The sequence below is a fragment of the Cylas formicarius genome, unplaced genomic scaffold, assembly GCF_029955315.1.
Source record: "Cylas formicarius isolate icCylForm1 unplaced genomic scaffold, icCylForm1.1 PGA_scaffold_8__14_contigs__length_24414737, whole genome shotgun sequence".
Taxonomy (NCBI): Eukaryota; Metazoa; Arthropoda; class Insecta; order Coleoptera; family Brentidae; genus Cylas; species Cylas formicarius.
In genome coordinates, this window is record NW_026844361.1 from 18,881,498 (window position 1) to 18,899,376 (window position 17,879).

At 33.2% G+C, this 17,879-nt stretch overlaps 1 protein-coding gene across 5 annotated transcripts in view; it reads right to left on the reverse strand.

Moving 5' to 3' along the window:
* The window catches only part of LOC132706014 (zinc finger protein CKR1-like), a 206,213-nt gene extending 188,536 nt beyond the window's left edge, over window positions 1-17,677 (reverse strand). For 4 of the 5 annotated variants that reach the window (XM_060677052.1, XM_060677054.1, XM_060677049.1 and 1 more), the window contains exon 1: window positions 17,391-17,677. The gene's annotated coding sequence lies outside the window, so the exon portion shown is untranslated. The remainder of the gene's footprint in view (window positions 1-17,390) is intronic. The other variant, XM_060677053.1, reaches the window with a different exon arrangement.
* Between the last annotated feature and the right edge of the window lie 202 nt (window positions 17,678-17,879).

A 17,879-nucleotide genomic window follows, 5' to 3' on the forward strand; every position in this document is an offset into this window, starting at 1 on the left:
AAGCTGGAACATAACCAACGATGGTATAATAATAATCAAAAATGTTTTATTGTTATTTTACTTTATTGATTTAATAAAACCATCAAAAACATTTGTGTAATGTGATTATAATATTATCATTTGTCCTCGATTATTGATTATTATTAGATTTATTAATATTTTTTTAATTTAAATTATCAAGCTAATAATGCTGTTTTGAAGATAAAGTGTTTCTCCATCTTTTTTCGGAAATTTGACATTTGAAATGTGCCATTTTGATAAATTTGTGTTATGATATTATGTGACGAAATAATTAGAATTTACGCTCACTGCATTTGGTTTGTCAAATTGAGATATTTGTTGCCCCGTGAAGGATATTATTACAAAGGATTATGCTTCATGACTGTACCAAGCCGAAATCGAACCACATTCTTATTCACAGCGGAGTGTGTAGATGATGACTCATTATAATTAAAGAAAGTTCATGGCGTGTCCAACAAATATCAACACCATGCACAATTTAAAGGATCATTCACTTACCAGGTACACAGCTGGTACAATCAAGTAGATTAAAATTGCATGCATTTATTTCTTTTATAGTGAAATAATTAAAAGGTATTTTTCTTTTAAGAAGCTTATCTGCCTTATAATTTTGCCACAAGGTTAGGTTATTTTAGGGCAAATAGGCTAACATAGGAAGCTGTAGCTCCTCCTTTTGTAAAGTACAATAAAATATAATAAATATATTATTATCTTAATATTTTAGAGACTCAGCAGTCTTGCACCAGCAAGATTGACATTTTTACAATTACATTTTTATTATTTTTTTATATTTATATAGATATTTATTCATAGTGATTTTTTACTTTTATTAAATTTGCTCGTATAATCTTAAAAGTTGTCGTACTCCTGTGGTTTTGTTCCGCTGGTTTGCGGACAGGCTAAAATATTATCAAAAATGCGGAACAGTTGAGGCGATAAACTCGCATGCAACGAAACAACGTCTTTGCGCCGCGTGATATATGTAAAGAGTTCGAAACAGCAAAGTATCGAATCGTATTAAATACCCACGAGTTTTTATGGTTCGTTAGGCTTGTAGCATTTCTAAATAAAATTTTCTCCTGCAGCGCTCGAATGTGAAGTATATTAAAATAATATAACTGTTTATCACAACACGGACTATACGGAAGTGCATTAGTATATACGATTAGAAGTGAGCCGGGAATTTTTGAATTAAAATTCAACGATTGGTACAGCCATCTTTAAAGGAAAAATGGAGTCATAAATTAAGGAAACTATACTGTCAAACCAATAAAAAATGTAAGGCATGTAATACAATAAAAAAAAAAGACGGTAGGATTAATAGAAAAATTATGCATGTTACAATATATCTTTTTTTTTTCAATACATAACATATAACAAATTATAAATTTCTAATTATAGAAATATGGTACATTTCCATACCTTTCCTTATGTTTTAAAATTTTAAAATCACGTTTTTTACAAATTATACCGATTTTCACAAGATAAATTTACAAATTTATTATAAAAATACGTTGTCTGTAGCAATATATACAGTATTTCATATATATATATATATATATATATATATATATATATATATATATATATATATATATATATATATATATATATATATATATATATATAGATATATATATATATATATCGAAATTAACTGTTACTATTTTAAATATTTACTTATAATTATCGCACATTGCTCGCGGCTGATGCTATTTAAAAAACGTTTTTTGCAATCGTCAAATAATAAGTAATTATTAAAATTAAAATTAAAAATATATTAAACCAGCTTTTTTCCAGAACGTTTAAAGTGAAAAAAGGGGCAGACTCAAATTCAATATCGTATTTTTCAGCGCCTCGGGCGGCTTGCGATTTGAAAGTTAGTATTTTTAGAAGTTCTACAACGGCTTGGGATATTTTCGAGCGAACGCAGAACACGATTACAATGTGCTAAATAGGGACAGATCGAAAAATCGATAAAAAAATTGTATTTTAACTATGAACATTGAGAAAAAGAAAGATCCTAAATTTGTTCTTACGCTTATAAAAAAATATGTTTTGAAATAAAATTTGGTTAGAATAAATAGGTAATTGCGTTATAAATTTATTGACTTTTTAAAACGCACATTGTTACACTGCATTTTTTGTCTGCGTTCAGTGGAATCCATTTGGTCGAAATGCGGATAACGCTGGGGGCAATCGGGATGACACGGAAGATAATTGGTTCTTAATCTGTCACCTTTGACCCGCGGTGGTTTTGGATTTCTTCATTTAAGAGGCCGATCAAAAAAATGAAAAATTTCCGATTAAAAATAAAGGACGGATCGTTGGAATCGCCGAGATAGGAAACAAGCACGAACTTAGAAAAAGGTTTTAATAGTTAACCATAGACCCGTGTACCCAACAATCAATGTCGTCGAACTTCGCTAATATAGCTATTTTTTTCAAAAATAATAAGTACCTTCGACAATCGGAACATCTTATCAAATTAGAAACAAAGGATGGTGGCAGAGACAGTATCTAATCGGTATAATAAAAAGGCGATATTTTTAAAGCAAATATGGCAGTATGACGAAAAATTATGAGCAAACAAATATTTTTTATCTTCGTCCAATTACTATGCGGCGCCCGATGTCGAATAAGTACGCATACTTAAAAATAACGATCGAGTGGTATAAAATTAAAGCATTTCTCTTGCTATATTCTTGCTATACAGGGTGTCTGAATTAAAAGTAAATTCCGTTTATAAAAATTTGCAGACCAAAAGGTCTGTTAAAAATATAATATTTCATGTCCTCAAAAAAATTTATTTTTTTTCCTATTCACTCATTGCTGGCCAGCTTGTCTGCTTGTTTAATAATAATCAACTCTCTTTATTGAAAAAGAAAACACAAAAAAGTTACGTATTCAACTGATCATAACACTCTTGAAATTAAACAATACAATTTAATAATAATTAATAGAGATGATTAATTACACAAACAAAAACAGAAATCGGTGTTGAGGTGTTATTTAACAAGTGTTAACTCAGTAAATTTCCTTTAGTGGGTAATCAATATTAGGGAGATTTTGTAATGGTTGTAATGCTAGATCATTTTTTTATTATTAAAATTGTTTCAATTTTTAACACATGCATCGTTAATTTAAAACCAAAATATTTCGAAAACTTGCTCCCAAACACTTTTAATAAGAGTAAGACGACGTGTTTCGACGATTTTGCTGAATTTTAGACCCAAATAAATTAAAACTTTATGCACGTAGACACTGACAGACACTTTGGTTAGCAAAGAAAAAAGAAATACAAAAGAAAAAAATATTACTTCTTTATTCTTCAAAATTTAAACACCTTCTTCACAATGAAGAAGCGATTAAACTTTTTCCCCTGTACGTATAATTATCATGCATTCATTATACATTAGCAGATATGAGTTGACATCAAATTGTTTGATTTCGCATTCGATAGTCAAATGTTTACAAGCGGCTGCACGAAGTGCTTAAAAACGTACGTAGGCAAATCATGGTCGAATTTTTATCAGCATCTAGCAACAGCCTTAAAATCTAAATTATTATTTTTCGCTGTTCCCTCATATGGCGGAGACCTAGAGATTTGTTTGCGCATTTTATCTATACATACGAAATTCGCGATAGCACACTATCGTTAAGAAAACAATTTTTACTCCACAGAGATGCGTAATGATTTGAAAAATGCTTCGCGTTTAAAAAAAAATGGCGAAACTGTTTTAGAGGTCCTACGCACAGCTGAGGCGGCATAGAGAAAAACATTCAAATTCGTAGCAAATGGAAGGATGGAAGGAAAAATCGTTCTAGGGTTCTAAGTATCACTTTAACAACTTAAAAAACGAAAAATGTATACCCAAATCTTTGTTACAACAGAGTTCTTAACTTACCATGCAAAAGAAAGGGTGTGTCAAAATTGGAAGCCTTCTACATTATTTTATAAGAAAAGGTACTTTTTATAGTCGTTTTTTACGCTACGGCCACAATTAGTCAAAAATATAATTTTTATTTACCGCACCAACCGCACCGTCTTTTGTTTAAGTATGACAGTGGTGACAAATCGTGAATTATTGTTTAAAATTTAAAAAAAAATTTTTTTCACTTTACGTGAAATACGAAATATTGTTGTATATAAAAGATGCTTATATATGAATACTTATATATTCCTAAATATCCAAGGCAGTTAAGCGCATACCATCCAGAAAGACATGCAATTGGCGAAAATTATATGGCAACACGTTGGCGCATCATAGTTAAAAAAAATCTACATATTCAACATGGATTGTGAAATACGACCGACACTTTCCTTCCTTCCTTCAGATACCTTTTGGAGGTATTTAAAAAAAAAATGGGCGGCATGGCAATATAGATCACATTAAAGAAATAATTTTTAGTAAAATTGATAATGTTAGTCATCTGTATCTTGTCAGCATAATTACTCCTTTAAATAAGTTAAATAGATAGTTTATTATTATGTGCATTCAGGAAAAAGGAGTGCATTTTTAATACTTAGCGTAGTAAATTAATGTTTATCTAAATTTGTATTATTTATATATTTTTTATATAATATATTCGCTGACCCTATTTTTTGTGTATAACCACTATTCGAATTTTTGCTCAAATGAAAAAAATATTCTTTCTTATCAGTTTTTGAATAACTGTCATAGTTAGAGAAAGTGACAATTAATTTTTTGGCCAATTCTCCTTTTTATGAAAAAGCTCTACAGAGATTAAAATATTATCTTTTTGGAGTTTTTTTATCTGAAGTACCCAGTTATATTTGACCTCCGGACTTAAGAATCAGCCTTATATTTGAGGCAAAAAATATTTTCTGGGAACTCGATTACTATCTAAAAACATTTTAGGGTAACATGAATAACCCCTGACCAAGATCAATCCCTAATATAGCTGCGGGAGTGCTAAAATTCCCCGAAAAATATTGCTAAAAGAACAAAAATAATTTAAAAAATAAAACCAAACAAAAAACTGCATTGTAATAAACTTAGGACCAACTTCAACCTTCATGAAACAAATTTTGTTTAAATTTAAGTTTTAGTTATGTTTAGAGTGTTTGAAGAAAAACCAGTTTTATACTCAATGTTCGTGGGAATTTTGCGTCAACACTATTAGCTGCCTATTTGGTTTTTTATTTACGATTTAACCCATTTTACTAAATCAAATTACCGAACGAATAAATTTTCTATATTATAAGAGGAGTTTTATAAATATACATCACATACTTCAAGCATCGTACAGAAAATGCGCAGGTAGGTTGTTCGACATCATCACTTGCCGTTTTTCAAGAAATATCGATCAAGCACAAATTAAACGTCTGGTTCTAAGTATGGGTCGCCGATGTAATGGCTAGGGGAGGAAACGATATTGACTTTTTATTTGTTTATTGCCCAGGATTTAGTTTCATTTTTTTAACACTAAATTCCGTATTTCATTCAGTAACTAACATAGATACGTGTGAAATTTCCCGCAGAATGTGAGTGTTTTCTCTTTAAACACTTCGTTCATGCCTAAAACTGAAATTTAAATAATTTTTTTTTGTAAAATCGTTACTGAATATTTAAGCTTTAATTTAAAAAAATTACTGAATTTATTAATGGCGCCCTGATTTTGATACGAAGTGTATAAATATTATATTACTATTACTATTACCACATTATCATTATTGCTGGAACTTAATTCTTGACACGTCTTTCAATATTGCTTATAGGGATATTCATAATTCTGATTTAATGTTTTCATTTCTTCTTTGATTAATGTGGTTTAATTTCTCCTCTTGGCAATAAACTACTATCTATTAGTAGGAGAATGGTCGCACTAGAACAATTAGGACTTCAAGGACTTAATAATTAGCAACAAAGTTTATTTGATGAATTTGAAGAACCGAACAACCTTTACCAATAATAGCTTTAGTTTTAGTAACAGGAAAACAATGAAAAAAATAACACGCTTATCGCGTGGAGTTGCGTTACAACCGGAAACGTGCCAAATCGCAGCGTACGACCGTGAACACGTAAAAAAGACGTTAAAGCACGAGAGCGTCGTAAAAAACACGAATCGCAAAATTAAGTCGTCGCTCTTTCGTTTCGAGATTGTTTTAAACGTGAGTCACAAAGCGAGATCATATTTAATTCGTTGATCACAATAACTTAAGCGATGATCTGGATTATACGGTACGCCCTTAATCGCCTTATTCCTAGATATGGTAAACTAATCACACCATTATGTATTTAATGAAATTGTAAACATGGAAAATGTATATGTAGAACTAATAGAGAGATCAAATGAGAAAAATGGACATCCCTTATCTACGAACAAACATAAAAAAAAATTCAGAAAAAAAATCGGTCGCTACGGCTACTCCATTCTACTACCTTCTTTTCTAATTAAAAACAGTTTTATTCTTATTTAGATATAAGTATCTCGCTTCAGAATTAAATAGTGAGTGTTTGAGTTGAGTGTTCCTCCCTAACTGAAAAATAATTGTCATCTGTCCATTCTCTTGACAACACTGTTTAATAGAGGCAAGATCCCCACAGAAAAAAAAAGGGGAAACAACTAACCAAAACTTGATTGGAGAAAAAAAAGTACAAGGTACAATCTAGGCACGAAAAAGAAGACGAGGCTAGATACCAGATAACGTGAGTATGAATCAGTTAAGTTTCACTAAACGTCAAATAGTGTTCCTCCCTAACTGAAAAATAATCGTCATCTGTGCATTTCTCTTGGCAACACTGTTCAATAGAGGCAAGATCCCTACAGAAAAAAGAAGGGAAAACAACTAACCAAAACTTGATTGGAGAAAAAAAGTACATGGTACAATCTAGGTACGAAAAAAAAGGCAAGGCTAGATACCAGATAACATGAGTATGAATCAGTTAAGTTTCACTAAACGTCAAATAGGGCTATTGAGTGTTCCTCCCTAACTGAAAAACAATCGTCATCTGTGCATTTCTATTGACAACACTGTTTAATAGAGGCAAGATCCCTACAGAAAAAAGAATGGGAAAGAATTAACCAAAATTTGAATGACAAAAAAAAGTACATGGTACAATCTAGGCACGAAAAAAAAGACAAGGCTAGATACCAGACAATGTGAGTATGAATCAGTTAAGTTTCACTAAACGTCAAATAGGGCTATTGAGTGTTCCTCCCTAACTGAAAAATAAGCGTCATCTGTGCATTTCTCTTGACAATACTGTTTAATAGAGGCAAGATCCTCACAGAAAAAAGAAGGGAAAACAATTAACCAAAACTTGATTGGAGAAAAAAAAGTACATGGTACAATCTAGACACGAAAAAGAAGACGAGGTTAGATACTAGAAAACGTGAGTATGTATCAGTTAAGTTTCACTAAACGTGTGTATATACGTTTACTGAAACTTAACTGACTGGTGACTGGTTCATAAATCATAGGCGAGATGTTAATACAGGCCATTTGCAGTAGTTTTAACTATATATGAGTCTATATAATTTAATTTCTGTGTGCTCTTTGAAATACGGATAGAAATATGCTCTATACTTTAATCCAATCAAAATATAACATCAATAACCTCCTTGTATAGTCTGTCTCAATCTCTATCGGCTGGCTTTTGCCCGCATTTATGGAAGTTACCCCCCGATGGCTCGGATCCGGTAGGTATAAAAGGACAGAACATTAGGGACGGACTCTCAAAGGTTTTGATAATAATAAATTTTTTTGTGTTTATTTCGGTGGGTGTAACCTTATTAAATTACACTACGGAAGAACAATGACATTAAATGTATACAATAAATTCATAACTAGGAATATCTACGCATAATTATATTTTTATTCAAAATCTCCAAATTTTCTGTTTAACTATTAAAGTCGTCATTGAGATTAATTGTAATAGGATTTATGTTGTTTTGTACTGAAATGTTCCAGCTGTCAATTGGTATGTTATTAATTACATTTTTATTGAAATTTATAACACTGGAACTTAAAGTAAGGGTAACATTTTCTGCTTCGACCTTTAATCTTAGTTTGTTCCACAAATGTTGTATGGAGTTAAATATGTAATGATATGGAGGAAGACGTAAAGCAGTATGCAAAGCCTGTTCAGGCAAATTATCGGATACGGATCGAATTTAGGACTTTCAAAATTTGCGCTTTTTTTTAACCGAATTCAAAATAAACACCATTTTCTAACAAATATTCCTGGATTTCGTTTTTTGAACTTGATGAGGCTGCTGTTTTACGTAGCAGGCGGCTGTGGTAGCATTGCGTTGTCCATGACAATAACACTGTTATTGGGAATATTTTTTAAAAGATTATTTTGAAATCAATTTTCAAAAAGTTCGGCACTTCTTTCCTCATGACAATCAGAGTTGGAATCCTTAATATTCTTTGCAGACAAGAGCAACCAACAAATACGTCTGTGGGCTTCTTCAGAGCTTGACTGAAACTCGTATTTTACTCTGTACCTGCTTATATATTGTTTGAGGCGGGAGGAGCTAAATGAATCGAATAAAATTTGTTCTTTGAGTCTATTTGATTTTTTTCGTCCGGTCTGTCCAATGTATTCTTTGCCGCATATGCATGGAATGCTGTACACTTCTGGCATCCCAAATGGAATTTTGTCTTTGACGGACCGAAGATGTTGAGAGATTTTTGGACAAGTGGTAAATCGGGTTTTGACATTATACTTTTTTAGAACTTTTGATATGTGGTCAGTGATGTTTTGAATGTAAGGAACGACTACAGTGGCAAGCGTTCACAGAAAACCTACGCACACAGACCGATACCTTAATGCATGGTCACATCAAAATAATCGGTTATCAACTCTCTTCTTTACAGAGCCGTAAAACTATCTCAGGCGGAGTCACTGAACCCAGAATTAAACACCTTACCACTGCTCTTCTCTCTAATAATTTCCACATTAAAGATATTAAGCGTTCCATCAAAAAATACATTTCACCACAACCTTCCAATAGCAATGAGGTCGTGAGGAGCGATTTCAAAACTTTCATGATCCATCCTTTTACGATCAATGTACAAAAAAAAAGAAAAATGCTTATTTTCTAATATACGGGGTCTCAAATATTAAAAAAGTTATTTTGCAAAGTCTTTGCGTCGTGCAATGAAGCTGATTTTCCTTATTTTTTAGAACTTACTTCACGATGCATCCAAGGGTCCAAAAACAAATGTTCATAAAATCTCGTTTTGTCAATTTGGCAAAATTGGAAAAAATTCAGTGGTGTAAATCTCTTTAACAATACCAATCGTCAGGGATCTCACTGAACTTTAAAATTTTAATGCAGGAAACCGTTTCTTATTAAAAACCTTTGAAACTGGATATTCTGGAAACTAATCGGTCCGAGGACCTACGTTTGGGTTTTTTTGGACGATGAATCTTCAGGCGAGCATTGGTGCAAGTTTTTTGAAACACCCTGCATGCATTTATTAACCTGTCATACTTAATGAACATAATTGATGAATAAAATGGATAGATGTCTCTCATAGAGGCGTACTATAAACTCCGGTATTTCGACTAGACCCCGTACTTCGCCGTAATTAATTGTAAGCCCCGATTTGTGGCAATTTAAATAGTCTTATAAAGAAATAGCGCGTAGTTTTTTCTGCCAACCGATCCCGGTCACTATAAAATCTTTAATGCTAATTTTCTCGCCACGACTTTTTGCTAGGACCGGTTTTTGAAGCTCGAAATATCGCCTAAAGTTCAGCGTTTTGAATTTGTCACGTGAATTAGCCACGCCGGCGCCGAATTGCGTTGGTGTTACTTTGAGGACCGATTGACAGCTGACGTCACCGAGCTGGGCGGTTCTTTGACATTCTTTCCAAAGACATAGGCCGAAGCGAGCAATAAACTCGGCCCACATACCCTCAGGTTGGTGCTATTAGCTTTCTTGGACCCCGGCCAATAAGAAACCGGATTTCCTTCGAGGGACTCGGTTGTGCCTTATCCGTTGGATAGTGATATGGTAAAAACGCGGCCTAAGCCGAACAGCATTGGCCCGCGATTTAACTAGGTCGCGGCGAGCCGAGCAAAAGTAAAAGTTATCTTTTAAAGCTATTTTAATTTACATGTGTTTGAATATTTGTTAATAACAATAAACGGACTGTGTTTTGAAAATATCGCCAATCGATGAATTTCGCAAGCGGATTTTTGCCGCTGCAGAGGCGGCCGCCATTGCAAAACTTTCTGGTTTTTTCAAGGATTTTCTGTAATTATTTTTCGCGCCTGCCGTGGTGTCCGGTAGAATTCGATCACGAATGGTGATTTCGTCGCCACAATGAGAAATTTTTTAGTTATAATTTGATGAAACTTTGGGTTAGTCTTAATTTGGACTAGGTCCATTAATGACATGTTGTCTATTGTGTCATTTCCTTTTCTAAAAAGAAAAGCAGATCAAACAGAATGTTGACTCATAAAAGGTGTCGAACTACGAGTTTTAAAGCTGATTTGCCATAGCTCGCAATTTTCAAGCCAAGAGTGTCAATACAGCACAGCCATCACAAAAAATTTATGAGTCTAGCTAGACCTTCCCTAAAAAATCTCTCAACCGGAAGGTTCTAACAGGAAGAATTCATATAATCAGGTCCACGAGTCATAGACAACATTTCCATCTTTGTGGTGTAAATGCCAAGGGTTCCATAAAACTCCTAATTGCAATGCTTCAATAAGACATGTCTACAACAACTGATAGATGACACAGACAGGTCGGTTTGCCTCCTATAACACCCTCAAAGTTACTGACAATCAATGAAAACTTGAAAACCAGGCATCACAAACCTTGAGTCATAACAAACGATTGAAAATAAGAGTTCCCACTTTGGCCACAAGGCCAATTCTTCCACCATTTCTTCTATTAGATGGCTCATATTTTATTGCATTTGCCAGATGAAGTCTTCATTTCAGTTAATTGTCATTGTTCCATAGCCTTCCTTAATTTCTCCTATTTACTTTTTTTCATAATTTATTCATATTCCTGTGCAGATGACTTCTTCAAACCTTTTCTTTTGATTCAATTTCCACGTTTCCACGGAATATTTTGCTTTGGCTCCACCACCAAGCTAACCAATACCAAACCAATCTTTTTTTTTTGTACACTTTTTGTGAATCAGTTTTCATCTCTTGCTCTACTTTTTCTATTCTTTGGCTCATCCGTATCGGATGAATCAAACGTTCTTCAATTTGTTGCACTGTCTTTTACTCCTTAACGATGTTTCTTCTTCAAAGTAAATTTACCAATTCTAAGCTAATCAATACCTATCAATTTTTATTTCGACTTAGTCTCCACCATATTGTCAAGAATATTTGAGCATGCCTTTTAATGTAAAAAGAATTTGGAAAAAAACTCAGTCTAGTTACTCGTTTTTGTTCCCACATTTACAAACTCGTCAGGCGCTTAAAGGAGCAATATTTTTGAAATTTTCGTATGGAATTAAATAAAATTGCCGTTCCTGTGAAGCCGTCTGTCTGCAGCCTTCTGAGAAACTTCATTAACCAAAGCAATTCGTTTCAATTTTTCAATTCGTTTGTCGAATTAAGAAGGCGTCCATAGTAACTCGTTCATTCCCTGCGTCAATGCCGTTTAAAAACAAATTACTTTTTAACGTCTGTATTCGGTTCGATTCGAGACATATTCGTTCCCCTTTATTTGTCGCGAAATTGCAGTCGCATCGGTCGCGTTTTTCTGTGGTTACGTCAAGATATGCCGTGTAACTCTCGCGTTCTTTGCCCCGTGGAAGTTCGAGAAAATACTGACGGTCCGTCTAACGTCGGACGTTCGTATTTTTCATACTTTAAGGTTAATTTTAGTATCCGTAGTGTCGCAGGAGCAATTTGGCAAAGGTGCCAAAAGACGGGGGTGGTTTATTTTTTCCTTCTAGCCAGATGGGTAAAGAAGAAGACGACCGACTCTGACGAAATATATTGTTATTTTGGACTAACTAACAGTTTTTTTTAACCTCAAACCATAGGCAATTTTGACTATCTATTAATGTTTAGGTTTAGGTTTATTTATTTTACGAAACACAGGTTTAAAATTTGAAATTTAGGTACTCATTAGTACTGTAAAAACGATTTTTTTTTCGGTAGATTCTTGTCAGCTCTCCTTAAAGAATTGTTACCAAGGCTTTTTATATTAGAAGTTCGGGTTTAAAAAATTTATGATCGATTTATTAAGAAGGTGTCGGGGACAAACCGATAGCAGATAACACGCAGATAACACAGTCGACGGCCTTTGATATATCAAAATGAAAGAGAGATACATGAGTAAGATCATGTCATTAATTGAAGCTCCCATTTGCCAGTTGATCATAAAAACTTAATCTATATATATTTTTTATAAGTACTTATGATGGAAAATTGATCCCCCCAAACGATTTTTTAAAATTTTGTTTCTAACAACATTTTTTTTATCATGGAAATTTTTAGCACTTTTAATTAAAAAATGGATTAAAAATCAACTGTAAGAGATAAATTTTTGAAATTTTTTGATCTATGGTCAAATGTCTATACTTTAAGAATATATTGACGACTTATTATTATTTGTTTATTTTCGTATTCTTAACTAACTTTTAAGTTAACAAATGAAAATTTAAATGATGACTTAAGTTTAAGATTCCTGAAGAAAATTTCACTGCTCGTCATTAGTTCAAACAAAATGAATTTATTTATGACAGCGCCAAGGGCGCCGAGCGTCTCGGACTGCATTATAGCTTTTATCAGTAATAATTTAAAATAATAATACAAAATTTTATTATAAAACAAATTTTATTATTATGTATGTTATTTTAATATAATTATCATTAATAAAATTTTATTTTTTTAATAATGTTATATGTTTTAAAGAATACTACGACGTAAATTTAGAAAAAAATAATCCACTTCAATTTTTTAAAACTGTTATGCTCTATATATATTTCTTGATAATAAAATTATAGAGTACGATATGGAAGAATAAATACTGAACTGAAACAAAATCCCGCATATATGTAGTTCGACCAGTCATGACGTATACCGCTGAAACAAGTCAGGAAACATCTAAGACTCAGAAATCCCTGGAAACAAATGAAATGAAAACATAGGACACAAATGTGAAAACATTAACACCTGGACAAGAAGTAGAAAGCAAGAATGAAATCAACTTATAGATGGAACAACGGATAGTGAGAATAGCCTGTCAGAGGAGTATAAGACTCTCATGAAAAAGATGGAACGATAACTTGTGACAAAAACCATATTGAACTAAAACAGGCAGAAGTTCCTAATATAGAAGAACAAGAAGAAGAAGAATTGGGTTTAAGTCTGAAAAAGAAATATTATGTACTATATTATCTCCAAAGGTAGTAAAATATGAGTTAAAATCATAGCAGCCGATATGACAACTAGTACATCTATTTAATTCACAATTTATTACTGTAAAAGAATTCTTGCCATTATTATTTGAATTCAAAATAATATTATTACTCAATGTTTGGCGATTTGGCGATTTAAATAGCCGGGTGATGGATCAGAGGGTCCAAAATTCAAGCAAAAAATTCGTGTAAAATGTTGAGATCTGCTTCAGAAAGTTTTGTTTCAATACATTCTAAAATGTCATTCTTTTGCCGTCTTTGAGTAATTTACGATGGATTACTCCACCACTTCCAACTCACGAAACAGCTCTCTAATCTGACATGCCCAGTTGAATTTGGTGTGTCTTTTGTGCTTTTGATCAGAGACAGCTGGCGACCAAAATACTGTCTCGGAAGACGACTCTCGTCCATTCTTAACACTTTCATAAGAAATGTGAGGCAAACTTTGGTAAACTAAGTGTGTGAACCCTGTTTCAAGACAAACAAAGTACTTCAAGTTGATTTAGGAAGAAACAACAATCTTTTTAAAAAATTGGTCTCTACTCGCTGAAGTATATCGGTATAAAGTATGCCCCAAAAACTGGAAAACAACCGGAAAAAATATTTGGTATTGTTAAATCTTCTATATATTTTAGGCAAAAAAGCACAAATACATTCACTGTGTGACGTGTAAATTAACTGTCAAAGTTGACAAACGTTAAAATACTGGTGCTAAAATCTAACGAAAACATCTGATTCCTCCCAAACCCGTGCCTAAATTATCGTCTAATGACGACATAAGGCAAAGGTAAGCGACGAAGTACCTCGACTTTGTGTTTCTATTCGTTTTAATATTAAGGTAGCTTCGTATATGTAATGTTATTAAAAAAATAGTGTTTCATCCTCATTGGTTTACAATTTTCAATAATCTAATAAATGAAGGTGAAACCCTCAGTATTAGCTATAATTACTATAACATCAAACAAATAATAAACCAAATTCTCATTGTTTACGTTATTTATTATTTCAAACATTTTTAATTTACTAAGGAGTAACTAAATATGATTTCAAGTAAAAAAAAGCAATTTCTCGCGCTTTAGATAGATTGATAGATATTTATTTCGATACTACATATAACACATATATAGGTATATTAAGCACGTCACATCACATTAAAATACAGTGTTTAAACAATATATTTAAAAAATACATTTAAAAAAATCATCTACCTATCAGTCAAAAAGATCTTGATTCTTTTCTGAAACACAGATAAACTCTCAGTTTCTTCGAAGCATCTATAGAGATTTAATGCTTTGTTATATACTTTCGAGCCAAAATACCTTGGGTTTTGCTGCCCGATATGCAGTCTAGAGAATGGAACCCCGCAAGTCACATCTCTTATTCTATCTTGTCATGTTACTTTGGACGTATATCAAAACGAAATAAATATATATTGACGGAAGTGCCATGATCTGAAGTTCCCTAAATAAATGAATGTTTACTAGTTACACGCATCATGTAACGAATAGATCGTTTTTGTGCTAGGAAGACCCGGTATGCACCAGTGGCTAGACTCCAATACATTATACCGTAACCTATCACTGATTTTATTAGCAATATTAACATATACATATGATCGCTAAAGGCAACGGATTTTCTCTGGTTAGTTTTTTAAATTTTTGACATTTCATAGAAAAAAAGTCTTGTAAAACTATATAAAGCAATTTTTTTATTTGGTTTCATGAGTCATATCGATTATACAACTTATACAACTGTGTATAAAATGACCCACGATATGTGTGAGTGTGTGAACGCCACTAGAAATGTTTTCCAGGCGCGCGACTATTTGTCAACGCGCCCCGGTAACAGAGGGCACGAGAATAAAACACCGTCTCTCGTTCTTCTTTCTAGCGGCCGCCCCGCGCCATTCGTATCGAAACTGCTTTCCGCCTTGGACTTATTCGGACGTATCGCCTTTTTCGCGTTCCTTAGAGTGCGTTCCTTGCGACGTGTTCTTTCGAACCGCTTTAAAATTGCTGACACGTCATCGAATCCCAATTTACGCATGGCGAATTTATATAAATATCGACACATATCGGGCGGCCGGGATGGTAGATTTTTTCGAAAGCCACCCGCAGGGGGGTGCGCACGTATGCGGGGCAAAATATCAATACAACAAATTGGTCGCCGGGGTGTGGCCGGTTGCAATAAATTCTATATTTTTAAAAATCGCCGCAGATAACGACCGGACCTCATTGGCCGGCCGTACTCCCCCCCCTCCCCGTCGCAACAACGATACGTCACGCGCCGTTATATATACGCTGGTCGTCGGCCATTTTGAAATGCCGCTGCGCTTTGTACATAGGCGATCGGGACGGACAGGGACGGTGCCAACTGTTTTAATAAATCGGGATTCGATTGTTTTAGTTTTTCCGATCGGCAGCGTCGCGACGCATGCGTCGCCGCTGCCGGCCGCGCGAATATGGATTTTGCGGGACGATTTCGGAAAAATGATTCCTAGCGAGAGAATCCGGGGGATCGATATACATTGGACGTGAAGAATTAACGATTTTAAAAAATATTGAAACTTCAAGTAATTTTCGTTCGCTTGGCAACACCGTTTTGAACTTTCTAAAGCTGGAAGTTCGATATTTCTGAAGTAATTTTTGTTAATTTTATTTTTGTGATATTAAGATAAGTTTAAACAGAGAAAAGAGAAAATTAAATGTTGTATTTCTCACTGAATAATTGTATTTTCTTGAACTACAATGTAATAATAATAATAATGATAATGATAATAATAATAATAATAATAATAAATAATAAACCGGTAAAGAATAGTCATCCACACGCTGACAAGACGCTTAGTGGAGGAAAGGTTCCTGCAAATCCCTACATTGACATCGCCTTGTGTCGTCAATATCTCTATTTCTCACAACACTCCTTAGTTGATTTTGGACTAAAATCACAAAGTACTTGATGATTTAAATTCAAATGTTTAATCTCGGCAATCAAGAATTTCCTCGTCAAGAGAAATTTCAAAAATACGGCAGTCGTTGTTATTACACCCACACTTAACAACGGAAAACGTTTTGTTTTGTAGACGCCTTTTTTGTTTTCATTCTACAAGTCTTTTGAACGTCCGAAACTTTAAAATTGAAAGTGTCCGATGGAAGTGGAAAATTGAAATGTCCGCCAGAAATTCTATTGCACGTTACTATTTTAAAATAGATTTCCAAGGAACGAAAAACTGAATATTTTTACTAATTGCAAATTGCAAATTACGTAATTATATTAATGTAATGCAATTTTAACTTCTAAGAAAAACAGCTTTAAAGGGATCAGGAACACCTAATTATTATATTATATGCACCCACCATTTTTGAATTTCTCACTTGCCAATATGTACTAATATTAAATACATGAAGGCTTATACTGCCCCAGTAGCCATTGGAAGGCAAAGCTAAAAACTTATTGAGTCGCAGAACGCTGAACAGAGGTTTGTTATGAAATACAAGCATGCAATAGTCTTTATAACTTTCCCCACCTTATACATGATTCATTTAAAGGATGAAACACTCTTAATTTCAGTAAGTAATGTTGTGCAGCCACCAATTATCAACAAATGTAGAAATTTTTGCCATGTTTAATTTTTTTTGCAAAAAACACTAGACTGACGAACAAGCAATTCAACTCTAAACATAGCCTTATCTGCAAAACCGAAAATATGCGCTTCACTGATTAAATAAAAATAACAAAGAAAACCTCTTTAGGAAACTTGAAAATGAAATACTGATGGCGTTTTTATTTTTTTTATCGGCACTTTAGAATTCCAATTGATTGCATTTAAGATATAACCGGATAACAGCTGATAACGTAAGTATGATTATGTAAGGGTTTCTTTCAATTGGGGAAAATTACAAACCTATAATCGGGTGACAAAAATTCTTTCTTTCAACAACGAAAGATCGAATTTTGTGGCACTTTAGAAAAAGACCAACATCAAACTCACCGGTAAAATCCACTATATGCCGACAGTAGATATTGTCCCAATATAAAGGTCTAAGTCGTCTTGTCCGGTTGAAATCGTAACGCTCGGTATATATAGTGTAGTTGGTGCGTGTCACGATTGGGGGGTATAATTTATATTAAAAAATTTTTAGTCAACAGTCGTTAGAAAAATTTTCTCAACAATTTTGTACTAGAGTGTCCGAACTGGGTTTTAAGCCACGATCTTCTTTTTTTTTGTTATTTTTTTATTTGTTTTTTAATTATTTTTTATTAATATACAAATTTTTCTAATAGGATACTTTAAGGCCGACACGATAAGGCACATACGTCAATTCTTGGAAAAATACTTTTTTTTTTAGTTTCTGGTAAAATAAGTTTAAAATACTTTTGCTCCTTTTTTTATACACCTAAATAGTAAAGAATTCGATCACAGTTTAATTTCCTTTTATTTTTCTTTCTTCTTGTTTCCTTTTTGTTTTATTTTTAATGT